Source organism: Pleurodeles waltl, chromosome 11 (assembly GCF_031143425.1).
Source record: "Pleurodeles waltl isolate 20211129_DDA chromosome 11, aPleWal1.hap1.20221129, whole genome shotgun sequence".
In the NCBI taxonomy this organism is placed as follows: Eukaryota; Metazoa; Chordata; class Amphibia; order Caudata; family Salamandridae; genus Pleurodeles; species Pleurodeles waltl.
The window spans coordinates 154708804-154734191 of NC_090450.1; positions in this window are offsets into that span (position 1 = coordinate 154708804).

The following is a 25388-nucleotide window of genomic DNA, read 5'->3' on the forward strand; positions in this document are numbered from 1 at the left end:
GAACCATCCTTGTCCTTAGATTGTCCATATTACACTTTACCTCCTTATGAGGGAAGTGCCCCTTTTTGCCGCGGAGCTGAGTCCTGACTGATTTGACTGATGTCCTGAAGACAAAGACTGAACCTGTGCTCTGACCTAAACTTTGGAGGGTAAATATGGCAATGCATTTGTAATTTGTCTGTTTGCTTTTCCTTTCTAGGTACCAACTGCTTACTTTTGACAGAGACCATAGTTAGATGTTTTCCAAATTGGTGTTCTAAATCGTTTTGCATGAAGCCCAACATGCTAATGCTAATCAGTGGTTAGGACAGGTGTTCACTAAACTGACGCAAATAAACAAACAGCCGAATCTATGTTTTGTTGAACTTACGCATATTGACACCCTGCTAAACTGATCTATGTTCACGCCGTGTTATGTTCTGATGTTTGTGATTCTCGCCTTAATGAAATCTTATCAAAGTTGCCATATTGTGACTATGCTATTATGTTTCTTGGTTTTGAGATTAACGCATCTGCTTTTAGAATTGTAAACAATAGGGAAGAAAACTCATAAATATTCTACTAAACTGGTGTGGTTATTCATGACTGCAAGGTCATGGTAGTAGTTTTGAATTGATTAATTACTTTGAAATGTATTGTTGTGATAAATATTGATGACATTATTGACGTATTGATTGACATATTGATTAGCTGTCTCGTCCTAAGGTGTCTCTCAACTGGGTCAAAAGATTCATTGGCCTAAAACGAGTCCTGATGTGTAATAAATTATCATAAAGGGACGCGTTAACAGAACTATAACACAGTATTCTGAGAGGACGTTCTTTGCCGTAAGACAGCAAATCTCCATCCACTATAGTGATTTAAAACAATCATAACTGGTGGTCATATTTCAAAAATGAAGAAATTAAAAATGTCGAAATAGCCACACTGAAAGCACAATAGTCTAAAGTTATGACCTGTGGTTTCAGACTGCAGTAGGTGTGGGAGGGCGCAATGGAGGAAATATTTTAGGGAGTCCCCTCCAGGAGAAAAAGCAAACCTAAGAGCTAAGGAAAATTACAGCAGTGGATGACATTATGTTAAGGCTGATTAATTTAATGAAAATATACTTTTATTTGATTTATGGTAAAAATACGCTTAGTGCACGTTTGGCTTTTGGTTATGAATAAGCAGTCACACACTTTCAGCATGATTCTGCTGCGATATCTCCACTAATGAGTTGGGAAGGTGGTAGATCAGGGTGTGTGTCTTTAAAATGTACCTTCAGGGTGACTTGGACGTCCTTAGGGGCATATTTATACTCTGTTTGCGCCGAATGTGCATCAAATTATTTTATGCACAATCGGCGCAAACCCTGCTCCATATTTATACTTTGACGTCCGACCCCGCGGGCGTCTAAATTCCACCATGTGCGTCATTTTTGGGAAGGGGCAACCAGCCTTGCGTTAATTATATGCAAGGTAGGCGTTCCCTTCCAAAAAATGACTTTAAGGCCTGTGCCCCATATTTATACTCTACGTCATTTTGACTCACAGGAGGGGGTGGGCCTTAAAAAACGGCGCACAGCCTGATGGGTGCCGTTTTTTAACGCCTGGGTCAGGGCAGGCGTTAAGGGACCTGTGGGCTTGGCAGGAGCCCAGAGGTGCCCTCCCCTGCCCCCAGGGACACCCCCTGCCACCCTTGCCCACCCCAGGAGGACACACAAGGATGGAGGGACCCATCCCAGGGAAGTAAAGGTAAGTTCGGGTAAGTATTTTTTTCCGATTTGTTTTGTGGCATGGGGGGCCTGATTTGGGACCCCCTACATGCCACTATGCCCAATGACCATGCCCAGGGGACATAAGTCCGCAGGGCATGGCCATTAGGCAAGGGGGCATGACTCCTGTCTTTGCTAAGACAGGCGTCATGTCAATGGAGGTTGGGCGTCAAAATAAATGGTGCAAATCCGGTTTGAGGGCTGAATTTTGCCTCAGACTTGACTTGCCCCATTTTTTGACGCACAACCCCCATTTTCCCATACGCCGGCGCTGCCTGGTGTGAGTCATTTTTTTTACGCACACCAGTCCGCACCGCCGGCTAACGTCATTCCACAAATAAGGCGCCCGCATGGTGCGTTGGAATGGCGTTAGCCGGCGGTAAAATTTTTGACGCGCAACTGCATTGGCGCAGTTGTGCGTCAAAAAGTATAAATATGGGCCTTAGTCCTTTCTCTACCCCCTTCACATTACTCATTTACCATCCTCACTAGCACCTGCTCTGTGCTGATTGGAGTAAATGTGCCAGAGGAAACCATGTAGATGTATGCCTGGATTTGGGACAACACACATGCTTTCAGGTCCATTTGACTAGAGCTCCATCGCTACGATGATGCCCCACAAGCCAAACTCAGTATTGGGTTACTTGTGTTGCTGGTGAAAGATGAAAGTGATTAGCATTTTATACTGGAACAAGGTGATTTTTTTTAATCTGTAGTGACACACTGGGCAAATAAAGGAATGCAGCCCAAAGTAATTATCAGTGGCTGAGATTAATGCTGGTGGTATATGGCACGTCATCGTCAGAGACAGGATTAGAGGAGTGTTTTTTATTTTTAATGTATAAACATGTTTGTGGGCAGGTTATATACATTTCTGTCAGTGGCACAGGGGAAGGAAGGGTGTTAGAAGCAGCATCCTTGAGAAGACTCTCTTGCAGCCTGGGAACACAGGATCGAGGTCCCAGTGAAGGGGTGCGAGTTCCTGTATAGCAAACAAACACTCACAGACACTTCATGCCTATTTGAAAGTGGAATACTCTGCTAAAACAGTGTCCATAGACATAAGGCTGAAAATAAATTATTAAAAGTAAAATATAGTGCAGCAAAAATGCCACAAAATATCATTTTTTGCGCTGAAAAATTGGCAAATCTATGTCAGAATATCCAGTGGGGGGGTCTGCTTATCGCAGCCCAGTTGCCCATTTTCACAAATCACAGGCCTCTGGTTAATCAACTCTTATCTTGTGTTGGCCCGGCAGTTATCGGGAGCACCCCTACCTCCAATGGCACCCTGAAGTTACAGTGCTCTTCTTAGCCTCTCCTCCCCTTACTTACTGCATTGGTCAATATTCAGGATAAGTCAGAGTTCTAAGTAAAACGTTGCCAAGCCTTAAAACAGCCTTATGGTAGAAAATTCTCCTTACTCGGGTGCCAGGTGTTCCTTAGATGCCAGTGAGGGGTTCCCCAGTTCTGTCCGCATAGAAATCCCCCTTTACCTCTACCTCTGCCTCTTAGTAATTGGAGTGAGGTACTGTGAGATGTCACAAAGGGCCATTTTCCCTCTGGCGTCAATGACCATGTTAATGCCTACAGACAGCATCAGGGGTGTTTAATCACAAGGAAAATGCTGTCAGCGATGCAGCGCTCAACCCATTCGAGGCTCCTGGCTCAATGAAGTCTGGGAAGGGGGGAAGGAGACTGCTCTGCAAGGTCGGGATCTGTACTGGCCACGAACAAACTCAGCTCCGTATTCAGAGCTTCAAACCCTCCACCCCTGGCTTCTGTGCGGCAATTACAACTGTCACACTGATGGGGAAGTGGCTTAGCTGGGAATGGGGGAACGTTGCACGTCATCCGTCCGCGGGGCCTGAAACCTTAATTCAATACCAAACTGAAAACTAAGTTGAGAAATTTACATGATGCTTTAAGATATTCACCTTTTTTTTTTCACCCCCCTTTTCAAACCCATAACCCCACCAGCCCAACCCTTCCCTCACTAACCTTACACTTCCCTTTTATTCCAATCCATTCTCTTCCTTCCCTCCCTTTGTTTTTTCCTTCTGCCCATTTCTTCCCACTCCACTTAACTCATCCCCTAGACACACATTATGAATCAGGCACAGTTAAATTATATTGTGAAGTTCCATTTTGCCTCAATCTCCTGCTGCCAAAAATGTGTTTCTCTTCCCTCTCCTACACCCTCCACTCCTCTCTTTCGGCCCCACCCCACCAACAGGTCCCCTTATACATTGACCTCCTGCTCATACAGTCAGAACAGGTGATAACTGTATGTGTTAAAAACTGTGAAATTGTGGTTTTACAATGAGAAGTAATTCAGAAGCGTTTAACTTGCAATTGCATAGTATGTGGGCAGATTTACCACTTACTAATGAGAAAATAGCATGAGCCCTTCCTGAAGTCCTACATCAGATTGTACACAATCCTACACAGATCACTAGTTACTGTTTAAACCATCACACCAGTCACCTGGCCAGACCACCATTTGATAACTTTACAACATAAAACACAACAAATCAACACACTCAAGACCACCTTACACACATCCACCTATCAATCACGGAACAAACTCAATTTTGAATACTTAGAAACACAATTAACAGCCAACACAGATCCAGACACAATACATTGTGTCAAAAACTTTATGAGTGGCTACAGGAAGCTTTTGATATCCTGCCACCACTCTGTAAAAACAAAATAGGACAAAAGAAAACAAGCATCTTGGAGAAACACAGAACTGAAAAAGATAAAACAATAATGAAGCCTGCAACAAACCTGGCTCAAAACAAACAACATTCAAGACAAACCTCACCAATGCAAACTTAACAAAATATACAAATCCTCAATTGAAAAAGTTAAAAAAGGCTATACTCAGACAGAATTCAAAATTATATATCTGAAAATAAAGAATTTTATAAAATTCTCACTGATTTTCAAAAACCCAAATGCATGGAAAGAACTCATCCCATTACTCAAGAATTCACAGACAAACTAGCAAATCATTACTCAACCAAGGCAGACACATTGGACTCCTATTTAAAGCAAAGGAAAACCACCAGCACCAACCTGTTTCCAAAAATCTCCTGCAAGAGTAAGCCAACCCAGCCTTTGTACTCCTTCAAACAAATATCGCAAAGTGAATTTATGGATCTAGTCAAAGCAAGCAGGCCTTCCGGCTGCCCTTCTGACCCTTGTCCACCACACTCCTTCAAGAACATTCTTTTATCTACCTCTGTTTCCACACCAGTAAGAAGAATAATGAACAATTCTTAACTATAGGAATGTTTCCTGAAGACTTTAAAAGGCATACATGCACCCATTATTAAAGAAAACAAACCTGGACCCGCATTACCCCAGAAACTACAGACCAATTACAAATGGACCTTTCCTGGGCAAACTGGTAGAAAGAGCAGCTTTCACCCAGGTGTCACAATTAATTGAAGATAACTCCTTACTTTCAGACTACCAATCTGGATTCTTCCAAGGAACAGACATTTAATCTGCCTTCATCGCCATCGGATGATCTTAAACACACAATCGACCACAATGGAGTTGCTGCACTACTTCTCCTGGATATCTCAGCTACCTTTGACATAGTTGACCATGACACCCTAATACAAAGACTCTACGAAGATACAAAGACGGCATAGAGGGGACTGCTCTCGACGGGATCACATTCTACCTTCAAAACAGAACAAATGGCTTCCATACTTCCCCTTTCTCATCCAACCCTACTTCCCAAAAGCAGGGGTGCCTCAAGGCTCAGTCATCTTAACCATGCTTTTCAACATCTACATGATGCCATTACCGGCAATGATAAATGAATTTCAACTCAGACGCTACAACTATGCAGATGATGCATAAATACACCTTAAACTGTAATGCCCCAAAGACATTGGAAACTCACAAATCTTAAATTGCCTTAGATACGTTGATTGGTGGATGACATGGAGTCATCTCAAACTGAATGCTTTCAAAACAGAAATACATTTGGCAAATGAAAAAATTATTGCCCACTCTGCACCTGCCTGAAATCTGCGGCCACCTCCTAAAGTATCTATGGAAGTTAGAAACCTTCGAATTACCATGGACTCCATGTTAACAATGAATACTCAAGTGGACAAATTAGCAAGATCAAGCTTCATCACCATGAAAACTCTGCGACACGTCTTTCCCCACTCGGATTTTCATACAAGGTGAAGGCTACTAGTTCTCTTATACTATATAAAATAGATTACGCCAATGGCTTCTACCATGGATCATCTCTATCTACTATGAAAAAACGACAACACATTCAGAACTCAGCTGTCAGACTACGCCTACATGTAAAGCCACAAGCCCACATCTCCCCTGCCTTGAGGGCCCTACATTGGGTACCAGTTGCCGGAAGATCCACCTTCAAGCTGATTTGTGTCACCCACAAAACAATACATGGAGCGGGACCACTTTTCATCAGGAAAAAAGTCAAAAAATAGATTTAAAAAAAAAAAAACCTCCGCTCAAGCTTGGCACCCTACCTCAAAACATCACCATACAAGGAAAAGACCCAAGGTGGTACAACTTAGGAATTCATTACCCCCAAATATAAGATCCACGGATAACTATATTATCTTCAGAAGCTTACTTAAGAGTTGGTTCCTTCCTACATAAACACCATACTCAAACAACAATGGAATGTATATCCCTGTATAGAAAACATTTATTTCATTTTATGTATATATCTATATGTGTGTATTTCTTTGTACAGATAGGTATAATAATTGTTTAATCTTAACATTTTTACATACTCTTTACACCAGTGTTACTAAATGTATATTTCACTTACGGTCTGTATGTGTATGTGTAGATCTATGTATGAGTATATATATATGTATATATATACACACTATAAATATATATATATATATCATATATATGTGTATGTATTTACATATGTGTGTATATATATATTTGTATATTATTTTACGCTTAACATGATCATAAGTCATTGAAGAGTTTCTATATATGTTTTTTGATTAGATGCTTAAAAGTCTCTGTTTTAATTTTATCTATCGCAATAGATAAATATTATCTTCACTATTTATCTACAAACATTTCACTATTGAAATATTGAGGAAAGATAAAATAATGTTATAAAAGTACACAAATAAATTAATTTCAAATAATGCAACACTTAAACGTTTGTGTTTATATGATATGGCTTAATTCTTAATATGTTATATTCTTTATACATATATTCCCTTGCTATGCAATCATGTAACTATATATTTAGTACTTTAGTCCTACAGTACAAGAGGAAAGAAAAAATACTCTCTTGAAAGCTTTACACTGCCTCACCATTGCCCTATACCTCTATCGATCTATCCTGTATCTCGTTCTCTGATTCATCCCAAATCCATTCTACTACTATGATCTCCAAAATAGCTCTTCCTAGACACTTCCCTCCTCTACTCCCCTGGCTCACTCCAAACTTCAGTTTACTACTATGATCTCCTAAACAACCTTAGTAAAACCTTCCTCATTTATCTCTCCCTTAACTCATCCCAAACCCATTTACTACTATGTTCTCCCCAATCCCTTTCTACAGACTCATCCAAAACCTCATCTTTCTACTATGATCTCCCAATTACCACTTCTGGATTCTTTCCTCCTCTGTGCCTTCATTATTCTATTCAATCCAACTAACAGACTCATGTCCTCCACTCAAATTAAATCATACCTCACTACATTAATACTAATACTGTACTCGTAATCCCCTCTACTAATGCACCACTAAATAATCGGGGTTCTGGAGTAGCGTGCTACTCGCCGAAAAGCGTTTCAACGCCTTGTCAAGTGTAGTAAGCTCTATATAAATACAATTACAATTACCACCTTGCTGACCATCTGTATATCCTCACAGATAACATAACATAATGCATAACATAACATATAAAACATAACATAACATAAAACAATATAATATAAAACATAACATAAAATGTAAAACATAACATATAAAACATAACACATAACAAAACATACAACATAAAACATAACATATAACACATAAACGCCCACAACAGTAAAGAGCTCTTCAGCATCGCCAAAGAACTCACCAACCCCAGGTCATGCTCCATCGACCCCCCTCCATCGCAAGACCTCTGCAACTCCCTCGCCACATTTTTCCATCGCAAGATCACAGATATCCACGACAGCTTCAACTCCTCACCCCCCCACAGCCACCTCAGCTACCACCAACCCCAACGCACCCAGCCACACCAACCTCTTGCTCTCCTGGACCCACATCAATGACGAGGACACCATCAAAACCATAAGCACCATCCACTCCAGATCTCCCTCCGAACCCTGCCCCCACCATGTCTTCAACAAGGCGAGCCCCATTATTGCCCCCCAGCTCCGTATGATCGTTAATAGCTCCTTCGAGACTGCCACATTCCCGGACAGCTGGAAGCCCACCAAAGTCAACGCCCTGTTAAAGAAACCCAAAGCGGACCCCGAAGACCTAAAAAATTACCGACACATCTTCATCCTTCCCTTCCCGGCGAAGGTCAAAGAGAAGATTGTCAACGGCCAACTGACCCACTTCCTGGAGGACAACAACACGCTGGATATCTCTCAATCTGGATTCCGCAGGAATCACAGCACCAAGACCACCCTCAATGCCGCAACTGACGACATCAGGACCTTGCTCGACAAAGGCCAAACCGCAGTCCTCATCCTCCTGGACCTCTCAGCTGCTTTTGACACCGTCTCCCATCACACCCTCTGCACTCGGCTCTACGACACTGGGATCTGCCACAAGGCCCTGGACTGGATCACATTCTTCCTCTCTGGCAAAACTCAGAGAGTCTGCCTCCCTCCCTTCCTGTTGAAAGTCACGAAGACCATCTGCGGCGTCCCCCAAGGGTCTTCTCTCAACCCCCTTTTTCAGCGCCTTGAGACCCTAGCGGGTGAGTAGCACGCTTTACAAATGATTTATTGATTGATTGATAAAACATATAAGATATAACATAACATAAAGCACATAACATAACAAACATGCATTGCTTCACATCAACTTCCCTTTTATTCTACTTCCTTTTATTATTCCCTCCTTAGTCTCTGAAACATTTCTACCCCTTCTCCATTCTCTTTTCTTTCTGTTACCTTCCCTTTTGTTCCCATGATCTTTCCCTCCTCTTTTTTTTTTTAACTTTATTTATATTTTAATGTAAACATTTACAACATAACAATGTATTCACCTTGTTGCAAACATATAGATCACTTGATGTACTTTAGAAGGTCGCATACAGTAAACAGAACTATACATTTCCACCTTACTCTGAAACATCTGGTCGTTAATCTAGCCACAATAACTACACATGTTCGTGCAATTCAATTTTACTACGCCCCATCGGAATGTCCCTCATGCTGCTGGCTCCCCTGTTTCCTTTCCAACAAGATAGCAGCTATAGGCCTCCCAGTATTTCTTAGTGGCAGGGGGAGTATCTCGTTATAGTTGTCTGACTGTGTGCTACAATATGCCATATCTCTATGCCACTCCCTCACTGTAGGGACTGGGCCGCGATCCCATCGCATTGCTATGCGCTGTTTGGCCAGTAGGAACCCCATCGCCACTAGCCTGCGACTTTGCACCGCTAATTGTTTATCCCAGCCCAAGAGTGCTGTCAGGTCATTTGCACTCCAACAATATTGTTTAGTTCCTGCGTCACTGCCCTCCAAAATTGCTGCACTCCCTCACACCACCAAGACATGTGTAAGAATACAGCCTGTTCCTCCCCACATCTGGGACAATTAGCTGTCTCTCGTAAACCATATTGATAGAGTCACAGGGGGGTATAATAGACTCTATTTAGATATTTAAAATGTATTAGACGGTGTCAGCCGTTCAAGGATATGGAACGTGTTCTGGAGCATCAGTATTGCCACTGTGCATCTGAGATCTGCACCTCCAACTCTCCCTGCCATTCCAGACGAGCTCTCGACAACTTGTGCTCCCTTGACCTCTGAACATGCGCATAGAGACAAGAAATCAGTCGGCAAGGTTGTTTTCCCAACAACACCACCGAGAGAGCATGCACCTCCGGGGGCTCCTGCATACTGTCTCCCAATAATTCCGTCAAAGCGTGTCTCACCCTGTGATATTGATATCAGTGCAAGGAAGTTGAGGTCTCCGTGTCCCTCGCTATTACGTCCCAGGTCTTCACTATGCCCTCTCCGAAGATGTCACCCATCTTGTCAATGCCTATTTCTCGCATAGACTGCACCAATCTACAGTCTGTCCCAGGAGGGAACCAGGCACAGCACTCTACCGGGACATATAATAATACCAGTCCCTGCTTGCTAATGAGCTTGTGCCATGCACGCGAAACCGAGTTTATGGATGCAAATTCCTTATTTCGTCTATGGGGGGTATGGAACAACCTACTACTCAGCTGCTCTGGGGCAGCCAACTCCCTCTCAATCCTTAGCCACGGGGCCTCTCCTGTCCCATGAATCCAGTCATGCGCCACTGCTGCGGGCGCTACTATGTAATATATCTCAAGGTCTGCAGCACCCAGGCCACCCATCTCATATGGAAGCATCAGAGTTCGCCAATTCACGCGAGGCACCTTGTTCCCCATGCCAATTTAATCAACAACGTTTTCAAAGCGGCAAAATATGTCTTAGGCAGGACTATCGGTATATTTTGAAACAGGAATAAAAAGCGCAGCAAGACCACCATTTTCATCAGCGCTATGCGTCCAAGTAATGAGAATGGTAGTTTGATCCACCTCTCCACAGCCATCGACAATTTTTTCAATGCAGTTTCAAAATTATCCTCTATCACTCTCTTAGGGTCAGTATGTACCTGTATCCCCAAATATCTTACTGTGTTCGTCTCCCACCCTAGCGGGAAGCCCACATCAACCTGCGTTGTTACTGAAGTCAAGGGAAACACGATGGTCTTATTCCAATTTATTACTAGCCCTGACAAAGAGACAAATTTGATAATTTCCTGGAGCATTGGGGCAACATTACACTCAGGATTTTTGATGTACAGTAAAGTATCGTCCGCGTACGTAGACAAAACAAGGGTGTAATTTTGAAATCTGAGACCCCGGTGTCCATGGTACCCTCTTAATGCGCACGCCAGGGGCTCCGCCACCAATGCATATAACAGGGGAGACAACTGGCACCCTTGTCTGGTACCCCTCGTAACCCCAAACGATTCCCGTACCATTGATGCAAACTCTGGCCCAGGGATCACTGTACAATGTAAAAATCAGTTGAAGGAAGGTGTCGCCTACACCAAATCTACGCAAAGACGCCCTCAAAAACTCCCATTCTACCGAGTTGAACGCCTTTTCGGCATCCAGGAAGACAGCCACTGCCCTCAACTCTGGGTTAATGTTTTGGATTGTGCCAAATAGTGTGCGAAGATTCATGGACAGATTGCGGGCGGGGACAAAACCAGCCTGCTCAGGCCGAATCAAACGTGGCAACACCCTAGCCAAGCGATCAGCCAAAAGCTGAGCAAAATTTTTTACATCTACATTTAACAGTGATAGTGGCCTGTAGGAGGAGCAGTTTTCACGGGGTTTCCCCGGTTTGAGCAGGGCAATTATCATTGCTTCTCTCATTGATGGGGGCATGCTACCTTTCTCTACCATTTCATCATATACGTCTTTTAACTTTGGGAGTAGCAGGTGTTGATATGCTTTGCAGAAGTACACTGTCAGTCCATCAGGACCAGGAGCCTTACCCTCCGCCATACCCCCCAGTGCCTTCGAAATCTCACCTAGAGTCAAAGGTGCACTGAGAGCCTCCCTATCATCCTGTGTCAGTCTTGGCATAGTGATGTGTGTGAGATAGTCTGCTATTGCCTCCGAGTTTGGGTTTACCCTGGAAGAGTATAAAGATTGATAGTATTCTCGGATTCTATCAGCTATGCGTTCAGGATCTCTTATTTCCTCTCCACCCTCAGACTGTATGGCTTCGATTGTGTTTTTGCCTCGCTGGGGACGCACCAAACCCGCCAGCACTGCTCCCGGTCTGTCTCCCTCCCCGTATACTCGGGCTGTGGTGTATTTACCCAAGTGTTGTATTTCTGTATGAGCTGTCTCCTGGTATTCTTGTATCTTAGCGTGAATTTGGCTCAACACGTTAGCGTCTGCAGTGTCACTGTGGTCCCGTTCCAGTTGTGATAAGTCGCTTTCTAGCTGCTGGAGCCGCTGCCTTATCGATCAAAGCACCCCCGCATGTTTGGCTATGGTAATCCCTCTAATGTACACCTTAAAGGTTTCCCATACCATGCCTACCTCAAGAACGGATCTCTAATTAATCCGAAAGAACTCTGTGATCTCTGAGGCCAATTCGGCCTTAAAGCAAGTATCTAAAAGCGAAAAGGGAGGAAACCTCCACGAAAACGGAGGAGCCATTATCATTCCAGTTGTCAACAGTATTGGTACTTGGGAGTGGTCTGAATATGTTTGAGGCCAAGCAGCCTCTGGGGTCAGGCCGCTCAGCAACCTGCGGGCAACCAGCCAAAAATCTATACGGGTATGCAGATTGTGCGTGGCTGAATAGTGTGTATAGCCTCCCCTCTCTGGGTGTCTATCGCGCCATGCGTCTACCAAACCCAGCCCGGCGGCTAGGCGTGATATTTTGCGTGCCGCTGCCGCCGCCCTACGAGCCACCCCCCCGACCTGTCCAGTGATGGCTCTAATGTACAGTTGAAGTCACCGAACCGGAGTTGTGGTTGCCCTCCCCAGGAGTCTGCCTTGAGTGCCAATTCTCGATAAAATAGGGGGTCATCATAATTGGGGCCGTTTATGCCAATCAGTAAGAATGTGAATGTTCGCGCAGTACAATGTGCTACCACATATCGCCCTCCTGGGTCTGCTGCCACCAAGGAGTGGCCAATATCCATTTATTTTGATGCCCAGATCAGCACGCCTCTAGAATGTGAGGTGTATCCCGCCGCAACAAATTTCCCTGCAATCTCCAAGACGTAAGCATAGGGCTATTTGGGGCGAAGTGTGTCTCTTGCAAAATGGCGATATCTACCTTATGATTGCACAGATACCCAATTACCTTACGAGTCTCTTTCCATCCCTTAGTAATTCTGTGCTATTCTTCCTCTGACTTTTCAATCTCAGTCTCATCTCTACCCAGCTCACTTCCCCTCCCCTCCTTTAACCCACCACTCCTCTCTGCTACTTACCCATTCATGTCCATCCTATCACCATTCAATTTGTCTCCCACTGTACTTACTTTTGACCCTTCACAATTCAATATCTTCCTACCCCAACCCTCCCATTCCCTTTTGCCTCCCCATCCCCCTTCACCTTTCCTTTTCATTTCCCATTCCCATTCTTTCCCTCCCCTTCTTCCCCCTTTCACCCCACCCTACTCTATCATACCCTACCATACCATATCCTCCTCTTGTTTTCTCCCTTCCTCTTCCCATTCCCACCCTCCTCTTCTTCCCTTTTCTTGCCCCTTCCCTTCTTCTCATTTCCCTCCTATGCTCTATTTTATCCTACCCTACTCTACCTTGCCCTACCATACCCTGCCCTACCCTATCATACTCTACCTGGCCCTATCCTCCTCTTTTCTCCTCCCTTCCTTTTCCTTTTCCTCTCCCTTTCTTCTTTCCACATCCTTTCACTTTCATTTCCCATTCTTCGTCTCCTTCTTCACCCCCCTCCTATTTTCTCACTTCCCTTCTATACCCTATTTTACCCTACCTAGCCCATCGTATAAAGCATAATGTAAAATGTAGATAAGTGGACATGAAAAGAAAAAGCAAGGCGTAAGTGAGGAAGGGATGGTAGAGTAAAGGGAGAGTAAGGGGTCAAATTGACAAACAATAGGGGAGTAGGATAGATGGTTCACAGGATTTATAAATGAAAGTCATGCAGAAAGGAATGTTGGAAGAGGATGGAAAGAAATTGATGAAGTAGTAGTGAGGAAGCGACTCAAAGGAGAAGACAGGGCAGGAGAAGGGAAAGGGAAATTACTTAACATGCACAGGATGGATTAGACAGGTGAATAGTGAAGGGAGTCAAATAGGGATATGGGGATATGGGGAAGGCAGATGTAGGGTAGAGTAGTGTAGGGTAGGGAAAAGGATATAGGGATATAGGGATAGGGATAGGGATAGGGATAGGGATAGGGATAGGGATAGGGATAAGGATAGGGATAGGATAGGATAGGATAGTATAAGATAGGATAGGGAATGAAGGAGAGAAGATGGGGAAGGAAACCAATGGGGACACAAGAGGGGAAATGGGATGGAAAAAAGTTAATTAAGTGATTGGGCATATGTTAATGGTGGGAGATGAAGGAAGACTGAAGGAAATGGAAAACACCAGAAGAGTAGGGACGTAAGAGCTAGGGAAGAAAAGAGAAGAGGGAAATAAAGTAGATATGAAAAAGAGGAGCAGGGAAAGAAAGGAAGGTTCAGGCTGAGGAAAGGAAACAAATAGGAAGTAGAAGGACGAGGAAGGTGAAGGGTAGGTGATATCAGAAGCAAAAGGGTAGAAAAAGTGAAGCGAAAAGAGGATGGAAGAGCCAAAATAATTGATGGTTGAAATTCGTGTAAGTAAAGGGTAGGGTGAAAGAATAGACAGTTCAGTAAAGAGATGACAGAAGATTAATGGATAGGGAAATTATAGTATAGAAGGGTAGGAAGGGAAAGAGGTTTGGGAAAGTGAAGGGTTTTGGGTTAGCAGGGAATGAAATAAAGATACAAAGAAGAGGAAAGGAAAAAGAAAAGGATAGGAGAAGGAAAGAAGGAAGTAAATGAGATGAAAGGATCTTTAAATCTGAAGGAGGGAAAAGGAGTGCGGAGGGAAACAATGGATGTGTGTTGAAAATCACCCCTTTTTGACATGGTCAACCCCACTTTTTGCCTGGTATTTGATGCAAATTTGACCAAAAGTGAACTGGGTTCCTGCAAACCAGGTCCTCAGTGCTTGATCTCTTTCCCTAAAACTGTGTATTTGTTGCCCAAATGGCAATAGCTTTGATCCCCCTGAACGTCCCTAGAAAATGGTACCTTGGTACCTAGGGCATGGTTACCAAGAAGGGTCCCCCAAGGCTGCAGAATGTATTGTGCCATCCTCAAGGACCCCTCACCTAGCACACACAGACTGCTATTGCAGGCTGCATGTCTTGGTGCAGCTAAAAATGAAAACACAACATGGCACACAGCCTGTGTTTAAATGTCTCCGTGATTGATTGATTGACCTGTACAGCATGACTGACAGTCCTGAAGGCAGGGAGCATTACATTATGTAGTAGGACCTCTCTGCACAAGTGGATAAGCCCCTGCTATGTCTTTGTTGATTCATAAACATAGTGAGTGAAAAGGGAAGCCATTTTAGGTACATGTGCTGGACACTGGTCACTATGAGTTCCTCAGCTACACAATTGCTTCACTGAAAATAGGGGTGTTTGGTATCAAACACCTTGTATTAATAAGCCCTCACTGATGCTAGTGATGGATTTATTAATATGTTCACCCAGAGGGTACCTTAGAGGAGCCACCTGAAAACCTACCAACTACCCATGTGGAGACTGACTAGTTTTAGCCAGTCTGCCACCACCAAACATGAGTTTGACCTCCTAGAGAGAGAGCCTGTGCTCTCAGTTAGTAAATCACAAAGACTGCTCTGGGTGAGGTTTTTACACACCTCATTCACCCAACAGGATGACCTGTAAATCTACATTCAAAGACAGGGGGCTTCAAACACCTGGCTTCACTCAAAGGAGAGTTGCCAAACCCCTGCCCCAGGGCCCATTTGGCACCCGGACAGGAGGGAAACGTAGCATTCAGGGAGGTGTTTCCTCCCCCTCAGGCCAATTACACACCTAAAGTGAGCTGCCTGATATGGCCAAACATTTAGAAATTTTTCATCTTGGTGTTGGCAGATATAGGAACTATGGGACAGGGTTGTACCCACCTCCCACAGGAAGTGGTCATATAGGAGTTGTAGTGACCCCAGGGGTAAGTAGGTTATTGGCTACTAACCTACACTGCCTAAAACACCCCTCAATGCAGTATATAGGGAGGCTTTGGCACCAGGAAAGCAGATTCCTGATGGCCTAGTGTTTCGCTTTCACTAATGACCAAGCTGACAAACCTCACTGGAATGCACTTCTTAGTTTAATGAAGACATTTGTTACTACTTCACCACAAGGTTCCTAAAAAAATGAAGGAGATTAGTAGTTTGAAGGGACATGTTTAAAAATAGTCACAGCAATGAAAGGAAAACATATCAAAGTGATTCTCAACTGCAATGACCACAGCAAATATATGTGATTATATTATAGCATAATTGCAAAGCAAAGGATAAAGTAAAAATTCATCACCGTAGGGCCTGCCAAGCTTTTCACCTTTCTCAAACCAGCAAGAAGATGACTCCTGTTCAAATGCGAAAAAGAGATATCCACCCTCACAGGAAAATGTCAGGCATTTGACGTCCAAATCCTGACCAAGGTCTCAGAAATTCCAACACTACTGAGCAGGGTCACCTCTTTTATAGTTTAAACAATCATGGAAAGAGCCTTCTGAAAGGCCCTCCCCTCTCAGATGGAAAAATTCAAACATACTGGCTACTGTAGGTCAGAGTTGGAAGAAAAACGTTGAAAATTGGGCAACCTTTCAAGGCTCTCCTACCAAGGCCACACCTTTCCCTGCACTGGAGAAAACAAAAAATATGTGCTCTCTTATCAAGAACTGTTCATGTTCGGTGAGAAACAAGCTTAGTTTACCACGTGGAAAAACACAGCTCATCTGAAATGTCTCAACTGCAATGTCTAATGCCACGATAAAACCAATAGGCAGCTAAACTGAATACAAAATGTAATCTGCAACTGGTGAACATTGAACAACTAATATGCACAGAGTTGAAACACAAAGTCAGTGGTCAAACCTACCTATTTTCAATACACCTAGAAAGAAGGACACTGAAGGGACACAAAAACAATGGAAGAAGCACCTAACCAGGACCCAGCTATGCCAGCCTGTCTGCTGCTCCTGCCAAATCGTACCAAAGTTGTCTCGTCCTGCAGCTGTTGTGTCTCCAAACACTCCAAAACAAACTGCAGGCACTTTGGACCACCTAAAACCTGATACCTGAAAGTACCACTGCACCGTGCTGCAAAGCCGGAGTTCATGTGGGCTAACGGTGCCAGTGTGGTTCTCCAGTGTGGATTTGCCCATTGTGAACCCTCTGATGGCACCTGCAGCCTCTTCACACAGGCCCACTCAACCGCAATGCCTCATGACACCACTGCATCCATTGCCACAGGCCCACGGAGAAGAGGACCCATATTGTCCCCACATATCCAGACATCCAAAGATTGCCACCCATTTCTTGGTTTCCCCTGGCTGGCTCCCCAGTCCTCATCTGCAGCATCTTTACGACTATACCGATCCCCTTTGATTAACACTAGGTACTTGTTATTTTGGCAGATTTGTATGGATCACCTTCTTGAGTCGTGTGTCTCATTTATTAACCTTGTGTGCATTTGCAGATATCTCCTCTCTGATAAGCCTAAGGCTACTCAACCACACTACCCCCCCAAAAAAGCACCTTGGGATTGAAAGAGCAAGCCCCTGTCCACTAGTAAGGAAACCCCTGGACTCTTTGCATGAAATATATAATTTTGATATACAAGATTAACAGCCAGCTTCCTACAATGAGGATTGGCGGGGTATAAATGAGAAGAGAGAGGAACCAAAGAGGAGAGGGTGGACAGAGGAGGGGAGATTGAAGGAGAAGGGAAGGGAGGTGAAGGGATGAAAAAGGAAGGTGGCAAATATGGATGTGAAGAAAGGGGGATGTGTAAGGAAGAGACAGAAAAGAAGAAAATAGTGGCATTGTTGAACACAGAAAGGGTAGGGACCAAACAAGAGTGTGGACGGGAAATGGAACAGGAATAGTATACAAGCAAAAGGGGAAAAAGAGAGAGGGGAGGGAAATAAATATATGGCGGTAGTATACTCTGGAAAGGGAAAAGATTCAATGGATGGGGAAAGGAGTTGGGTATAGAACAGGTGAGAAGGGAACGGGAGATGAAAAAGAATGAATCAGGTAGGGGTAGTATATTAGGGAAGGGAAAATAAACAGATGTAAGAGAAGAGAAGAAGTGGGAAAGAAAGCTTGGTATGGAAGAAACAACGAGGTAAAGCGGTGGCAATGATAAAGTAGGGAGAGGAAAGAGAAGAGGGGTTAACAAATTGAACTCAAGAGGAAGGCAATGGAACACAATAAGTGGTGGAAGTGAACAATTGAAAATGTTAGGAAAATGAGAGGGAAGGGGTTTGGGTAAAGGAAGGGATGGGAAGGAAAGGGAAGGGAAGTTATAGGGAAGGAAATTAAATGAAAATGAAAAGGACAAGTTAGATGATGAAATTAAAGGCAAGGCAAGGCAAGGTGGCATGGGATGGCAAGATGAGGCAAAGTGGCAGACATGAGAGACAAGGGGAAAGAGGTGCCTGGGGAAATGCTGTGGAGTGATGGGGAAGTATAGATAAGTGTAGGGCAAGGAAAGGAAAAGGGAAGGAATATATTGTAAAGATATTGAAGAGGGAAGGAAAGGGATGGCCCAAAAGGAGCAAACCTGGCGGTCCCAGATGAAGTTTGTATTTTAGAACTTAAAGTAGAAAACTGCATAAGCTACTGCCTGCATAAAGTAATAGATATGCAATTGATAGTCATATCTGAACCATAACCGTGTTGAAAAGAAAAAATGCAAATTGTGTAGAACAGAAGTACCTGCATAAATATATGTTGCAAATAGTCAAACTAGTTTAGGTCGTATGGCAAAGCTAGGGGCCTCATTTACGAGACCCTAGTGGCACACTGCACCACTGGACCATCATCGTTTTTGATGCTGCAGTGGCACAGTGTGCAAGCCCATATTTACAAGGGCATGAAAAGCCACCTTGCACGCCTTTTTATGGCCTTGTAAATGTGGAGTTCCATGGGTGTTCCTTGGGGTATAAGCCAAACCTTGGAACCTGAAGGAATCTGACGCATTCCCAGACTTTACAAGTCTGAGGGGTGGCGAAAGAATGACCCAACACAGAGAAGTATTTGTATTCCTCCTCTTTTGTTCCTCTTTCCATGCGTTCTAAGTTCTGGGTTCACCCCAAGCAGCACCCATGGGATGCTCCTTTCACGCAGTGTTGTGCGTGAAAGGGGTCCATATTTACAAGGCCATGAAAAGCCACACAAGTTGGCTTTGTGTGGCCTTGTAAGTACGGGCTGGCACACTGTGCCACCGGAACGTTAAAAAAAATGATGCTCTGGTGGAGCGGTGTACCTCTAGGGCCTCGTTAATGAGGCCCTGTATTGTAACACATATGAGCCAAGGAAATACCTCTCATGCTGAAAGGAAAAGCAAAAATTAAGAAAGTCCCTCTGGTTAGTTCAAACCAATCTTTATTCAGTATCTAAGCCATCAAAGTAAATAACATGCATCATATAACAAAATATCATCATTTTCATATTACATAAAAACAAAGATAACACATTTTATAAACATCAAGCAAAAAGAATGAGCCCAAAAAACTGTACACAAAAGTAATATTTAAAATAAGAACAAGAATAAGAACATTATTAGCAAATGGGAAAGGTGCCAAAGCATCAGAGAAGCCTCAATAGCATTTTGACCAGTTTGTCTTAGACCGCCTGGGCTATCTGGAAATAAAGGCTGTATCATATAATGCTAATCATTCAGGCTACCTTTAAACAAAAAATAACAATAAAGTTCATAACAATAAAGGCATTGAGCCTAATGATACCTTATAATAACTATGTTATATTAGTCACAATCTGCAGATACACAATTGTATTACTATAAATTATTTCATTAGCTTCCCACGCTTTATCCGCACATTAAAAAAAATTGCAATAAAGTGCATTGTGCATAGTAATGCCTTATAATAACTGATTTGTATTACAGTCTGCAAATACAGTCGTATTAATGTCAATTATTTCGTTATCTTCTAATGCTTTATCCATACGTTCAACAAAAAGCAGCTAGTAAAAAATAAAATAGGAAAAGATGTGTAAATCCTCATGATACGTTACGCATCCATGCAACGAGTGATCCCCATATTTAAACAAATCGGACAGAGCCATTTCCTACATGCATCACGATTCTCCGAACAAACATATATAACATGGTCTATTGTTTCAGGGGCTGACCCACATGCTGGGCAAACTATAGAAACTTGATCTTCTTGCCAGTTTGCTGTGAAAGATTTTGTTGGGAAACGGGCAAGTATGAACCTCATACACAAACTCTTAGCCATGGGCGGAGTAATAATGTCGAAATAGGGTTCAAAGACCGGGACTGGTTTGAATGCCAAAAACTGTTCAGTCAAGTGCCCTTTAGCCTCCCTTGTATTTATTTAATCATGCACATAAAACCAGAAAGACACTTATAGAATCCTTACATCCTCTTTGGAAACAGATTATGGCGCTTTGCATAATCTAAATAATCCCAACTTCTTACCCCACTCTTGTATGAAGTTTAACCAAGGGATCTTTACAACTTCCTTATGGGATAACAAATCTCTCAGAGAATTCCTAAAATCCACTAATTCAGGAATCAACCAAATCTGAATCCAAAATAGCAAAGGCTTCAAATGGGTCAGATCAGCTACTTGTCTCAAGCCCAGGTCAAAATAGAGTGGAATAAGGGGGTCGTAGTTGCTGTTAAAGAAACCAGCACTCTAATTAAGTTATTTTCAGCCACCTGCAATCTGTGTGGGTCAACATAACCCCAAATCTCCAGTATCTGCTCCCTATCCTTCGAAAGTTTTAGTTTATTTAACATTTGCCTGGCAACAATCTTTTGAAGATTATTTATCAAACTGATAGGTCTATAATTGCCAGGACAACCAGTATCGCCCTTTTTAAAAATCGGTATTATCTCTGCCCCTCTACATGTGCCAGGGATCGCCCCTCCCTCTGCAATGGCATTTGATACAAGATTCACATAGGAGGCCCATAGGCTAGATTCTGATTTGTAGAGGTCACCCGGGAAACAATCTGGAACAGGTGCCTTCGAGGTCTTCAAGCTATCAATAGCTTCAATAGGTAAAACATATTTTTGTAGTCTGAACATCTCCCCCTTCAAGCTCTTCACTTCTAGCGCAGTCATTTACCTCACTACAAAGTTGCTTAACTTCAAAATGAGAAGTATACAATTTTGAAAAGTGCTGTTCTCATTTCTCCGGTTGGATGTTACAGCGCCTGGGATTTACATTACAAGTGGATCCATTGGGGATAATATGCCAGAAGGTTCTACTATCACCTGCTTATAAAGCCTGGTGCAGCTGCTGCCAATTATTATCCTCTTTGCACCACTTTGTAACCCTTTGTGCCACATTATGCATGCCCCCTGCAAAATGTATACAAATGGGTATTATCTTTGTCCCTCTCCATGTGTCAGTGATCACCCCTTCCTCTGAAATGGCATTTGATAAAAGATTCACGTAAGAGGCCCATAGGCTAGATTCTGATTTTTAGAGGTCACCCGGGACACAATCCAGAAAAGGTGCCTTTGACGGCTTCAAGCTATCAATAGCAGATAGGGTCTCCTCTAGGTAAAAAATATTTTTGTGTTCTGGACATCTTCCCCTTCAAGCTCTTCACTTCTAGCGCATTCATTTACCTTGCCTCAAAGTTGCTTAGCTTCAAAATTAGAAGTATACAATTTTGAAAAGTGTTCTTCCCATTTCTCTGGTTGAATGTTACAGAGCCTGGGATTTACATTACAAGCGGACCCATTGGAGATAATATGCCAGAAGGTTCTACTATCGCCTGATTATAAAGCCTGATGCAGCTGCTGCCAATTATTATCCTCATTGCACCACTCTGTAACCCTTTCTACCACATTATGCAAGCACCATGCATAATGTATGCTAAGGGGGGATTACCTCACTAGGGGGACTGCAAAAATGGCGCAGTGGAATCTAGGGGATTCCACCGCATATGTTTTTGCGCTACTTTTAACACCTACTCACAGCAGATGTTAAAAAGGGGCACACCATTGGTTACAATGGGCCACTATGTACTGTTCAGGGTTAGCCCCAAAATTTTGGCACTAACCCTGAACAGTACATCAATAGCGTCAAAAATGTCGATGCTATTGACCCGTACCCTGCGCCATATTTTACATACGCTGCACACATGGTAGCGGTAGGGAGATGCTAAAGGATGCAAGAAAAGTAGCACTGCACTGGGTGCAGCACCACTTGTCCTTAACCGGACAGATAGTTGGGCCAAATTTCCAGCGCAACACGTGAAAATGCTGGTAATAAGAATGAATACATAAATGAAAATTAGATCAAAAAGAGGGAAGGAAATGAGAGCGAAGGGGGCTGTAGCAGATAAAACCTAATTAAGCATTAAAAACTGAAAGAATGGTATAAAAAGTATATTGGTTCATCCTAAAGGCACCAATATTAGTACATTCTGTGCCAAAGGTAAAGAGCCAATTACTAAAGGCCCCATATTCTGGCCATATTGGTAGTAAAAGGTAAATATGAGCAGTGTCAGGTATATTAGTGCTGATACAACTATAGATATGGACAGTGAGAATGGCTAGATAAATAAGAAATAAAGGCCTGATTTAGATCTTGGGGGTAATGGTCCCATGGCCATTTTTCTGTCGGCAAACCCATCCGCCACCTTTGTGGTCCATCCGCCCTATTTAGATGTTGTGGGACCATAGGCAAAACACCACCGAGTCCCACTGACTCAGCCAAGAATCTCCAGCCAATTCAACTGTGGCTTTGGGCATAGGGGCTAATGGCAGGACTCCAGCCACCTTTTGGATGTCCCTTGGTGCCAAGCTAACTGTGGAAGTCCGACCTCGTTGGCCGATTGAATGGTGTAGGGGTACAAAACCTACCTTTTTGATGATTGTGTTTCTGTTTTGGAATGGACCCAACTGGGCATCATGTGCTGTCGCTGCTGCCACTGGACCATGGATGACACATGACCCCACCATCGCCGAACTTGAAGACAGGGATTCTGCATGGTTTGTGTGTGTGGTATGGGCACTGCACATGAGCTTGGGACCTCTGCAGAATTATACATGCCACAGGTATTTTTAAAAAACCTCTGACATGTAGATGTCAGGAACACATTTGTGTCAGTTATTGATGGGGACACACTGGAACAAGACACATAGGCCCTCATTGCAACCCTGGCGGTCAGTGATAAAGCGGCGGTAATACCGCGAACAGGCCAGCGGAAAAAAATTGGATTACGACCACGGCGGAAACCGCCAACATAGACAGCCACTTTAACACTCCAACCGCCACGGTGGTACAAACAAACAGCGCAGCGGTAACCACCACCAGACAGGCGGAAGACAATGTACCGCCCACCCTATCACAAGATACCAATCCGCCACCTTTTCCGGGGCGGAACCAAGGCGAATAAAAACACGGCGGAAACAGTACACTGAAGGGGAAATCACTCACCTCTCCACACCCCACGAGGAACCAGGACGCCATGGAGCCAGAACTGCAGATCCTGCCGGTGATGGTCTTCCTGCTCCTCTATCAGGCGCTCCAGAGATAGCGGCGATGACCGCGGTGAGTACTGCACCTACAACACAGGGGGGTAGGGAAAAGAGAGTGACACACACACGCAACACGCAACACCCCCACCCTCACCTTCACCCACAACACCATACACACACCCCCCACCCTCCCTTGAATTACACAAAGACAAAAGGAATTGATTTGAACAATTGTAATCAATAAAAATCCAGTACTCAAAACTCTAAATACAGTATATACAATTATGTACACCAACTACACAGGTCCAGATAGTGCACCAATCATTGTCCGTGGACCACTGGGCCAAAAATGCATGGGCGAGGCCCACACTAGATACCTGACCCCAAATGGAGAGAACACTGGAGGGGCATCAGATGGAAAATAAACAGGCACCTCAGGAGGAGGGGGGCACCTCAGCCTGATGAGCGCACAACACCAACGCTCCACGAGGGGGCTCCATGCCAGCTGCTTTATCCTGGGGAGTGCAAAGCCACAGTCTCTGAAGTCTTTTCAGTGGGTGGGTTGCCCACTGCTTTATCCTGGGGAGTGCAAAGCCACAGTCTCTCAAGTCTCTCAAGTGGGTGGGTTGTCCACTGCTTTATCCTGGGGAGTTCAAAGCTACAGTCTCTCAGGTCTTTTCAGTGGGTGGGCTGCCCACTGCTTTATCCTGGGGAGTGCAAAGCCACAGTCTCTCAAGTCTTTTCACTGGGTGGATTGCCCACTGCTTTATTCTGGGGAGTACAAAGCCACAGTCTCTCAAGTCTTTTTAGTGGGTTGTTTGCCCACTGCTTTATCCTGGGTAGTGCAAAGCCACAGTCTCTCAAGTCTTTTCAGTGGGTGGGTTGCCCACTGCATTATCCTGGGGAGTGCAAAGCCATAGTCTCTCAAGTGTCTCAAGTGGGTGGGTTGCCCACTGCTTTATCCTGGGGAGTACAAAGCCACAGTCTCTCAAGTCTTTTCAGTGGGTGGGTTGCCCACTACTTTATCCTGGGGAGTGCAAAGCCACAGTATCACAAATGGATGCCTTTCTCCACTGGTTCTGGAGTGGGCTTTGTGCCCAGAGTGCTTCATCCTGCCAAGGACTGAGGTAGTGGATGTATCTATCCACTGGTTGTGGAGGGGGCCTGGTACCCTGAGTGCTTCATCCTGCCAAGGACAGAGGTAGTGGATGTATCTCTCCACTGGTTGTGGAGGGGGCCTGGTACCCTGAGTGCTTCATCCTGCCAAGGACAGAGGTAGTGCATGTGATACTCCACTGGTTCTGGAGGGGGCTTTGTGCCCAGCATGCTTCATCCTGCCAAAGACAGAGGTAGTGGATGTATCTCTCCACTGGTTTGTCGTAATTTGGACTCTTGCTCTGGGAAAGACTGCTGGTTAAAGGATGTCAGTACTTTGTAGGCGACTACGCCTTTCCTACAACAAGTCGCAACTGTTGTCCCAACCTTACCGGCTCACTAGCAGAACCTCACCAGGAACACAATAGTAAAAGTTGATTTGTGGCAGCCTTTACGCATGGACTCGAGAATAAGACATCTCAGGGAGTGTCGTGGTTAAACAGAGGTTACCCCTTTCTCACAGATATATAATGTCTCATACAAACACAGGTAATGACAAAGATGCAGTAAAGTTTCAATAGTTTTTATTCAACATAATTGCAATTTGCGATAAGTTGCATGGGCTGCAATGATTAGGATAATGAATAATGCCTGAAACAGTATTGTGAAGACGAGAGTCATTATTACAAAGACCCCCAACATCTTGCAATGCATAAGAAAGACATACGAGATGTAATATGTCCTAATACCCTAATGTGAAAGGCCTAACCTCCTACCTAAAGGAGAGCTGGGTTTGTTAAACCTAACCTGCCAATGCCATGTCCATGAGAGGAGCCCCCAACCCTTGTTACCTTGGAATGAGGTCTCTATCTGAGACTCCGCAGGGGCACGAAAACTGGGTCAGCGTCAGGACAACTGCAGCATCGATATCAGTGATGGTGGTGAAGCCCTCTGGTCAAAATCCCTCTGATTA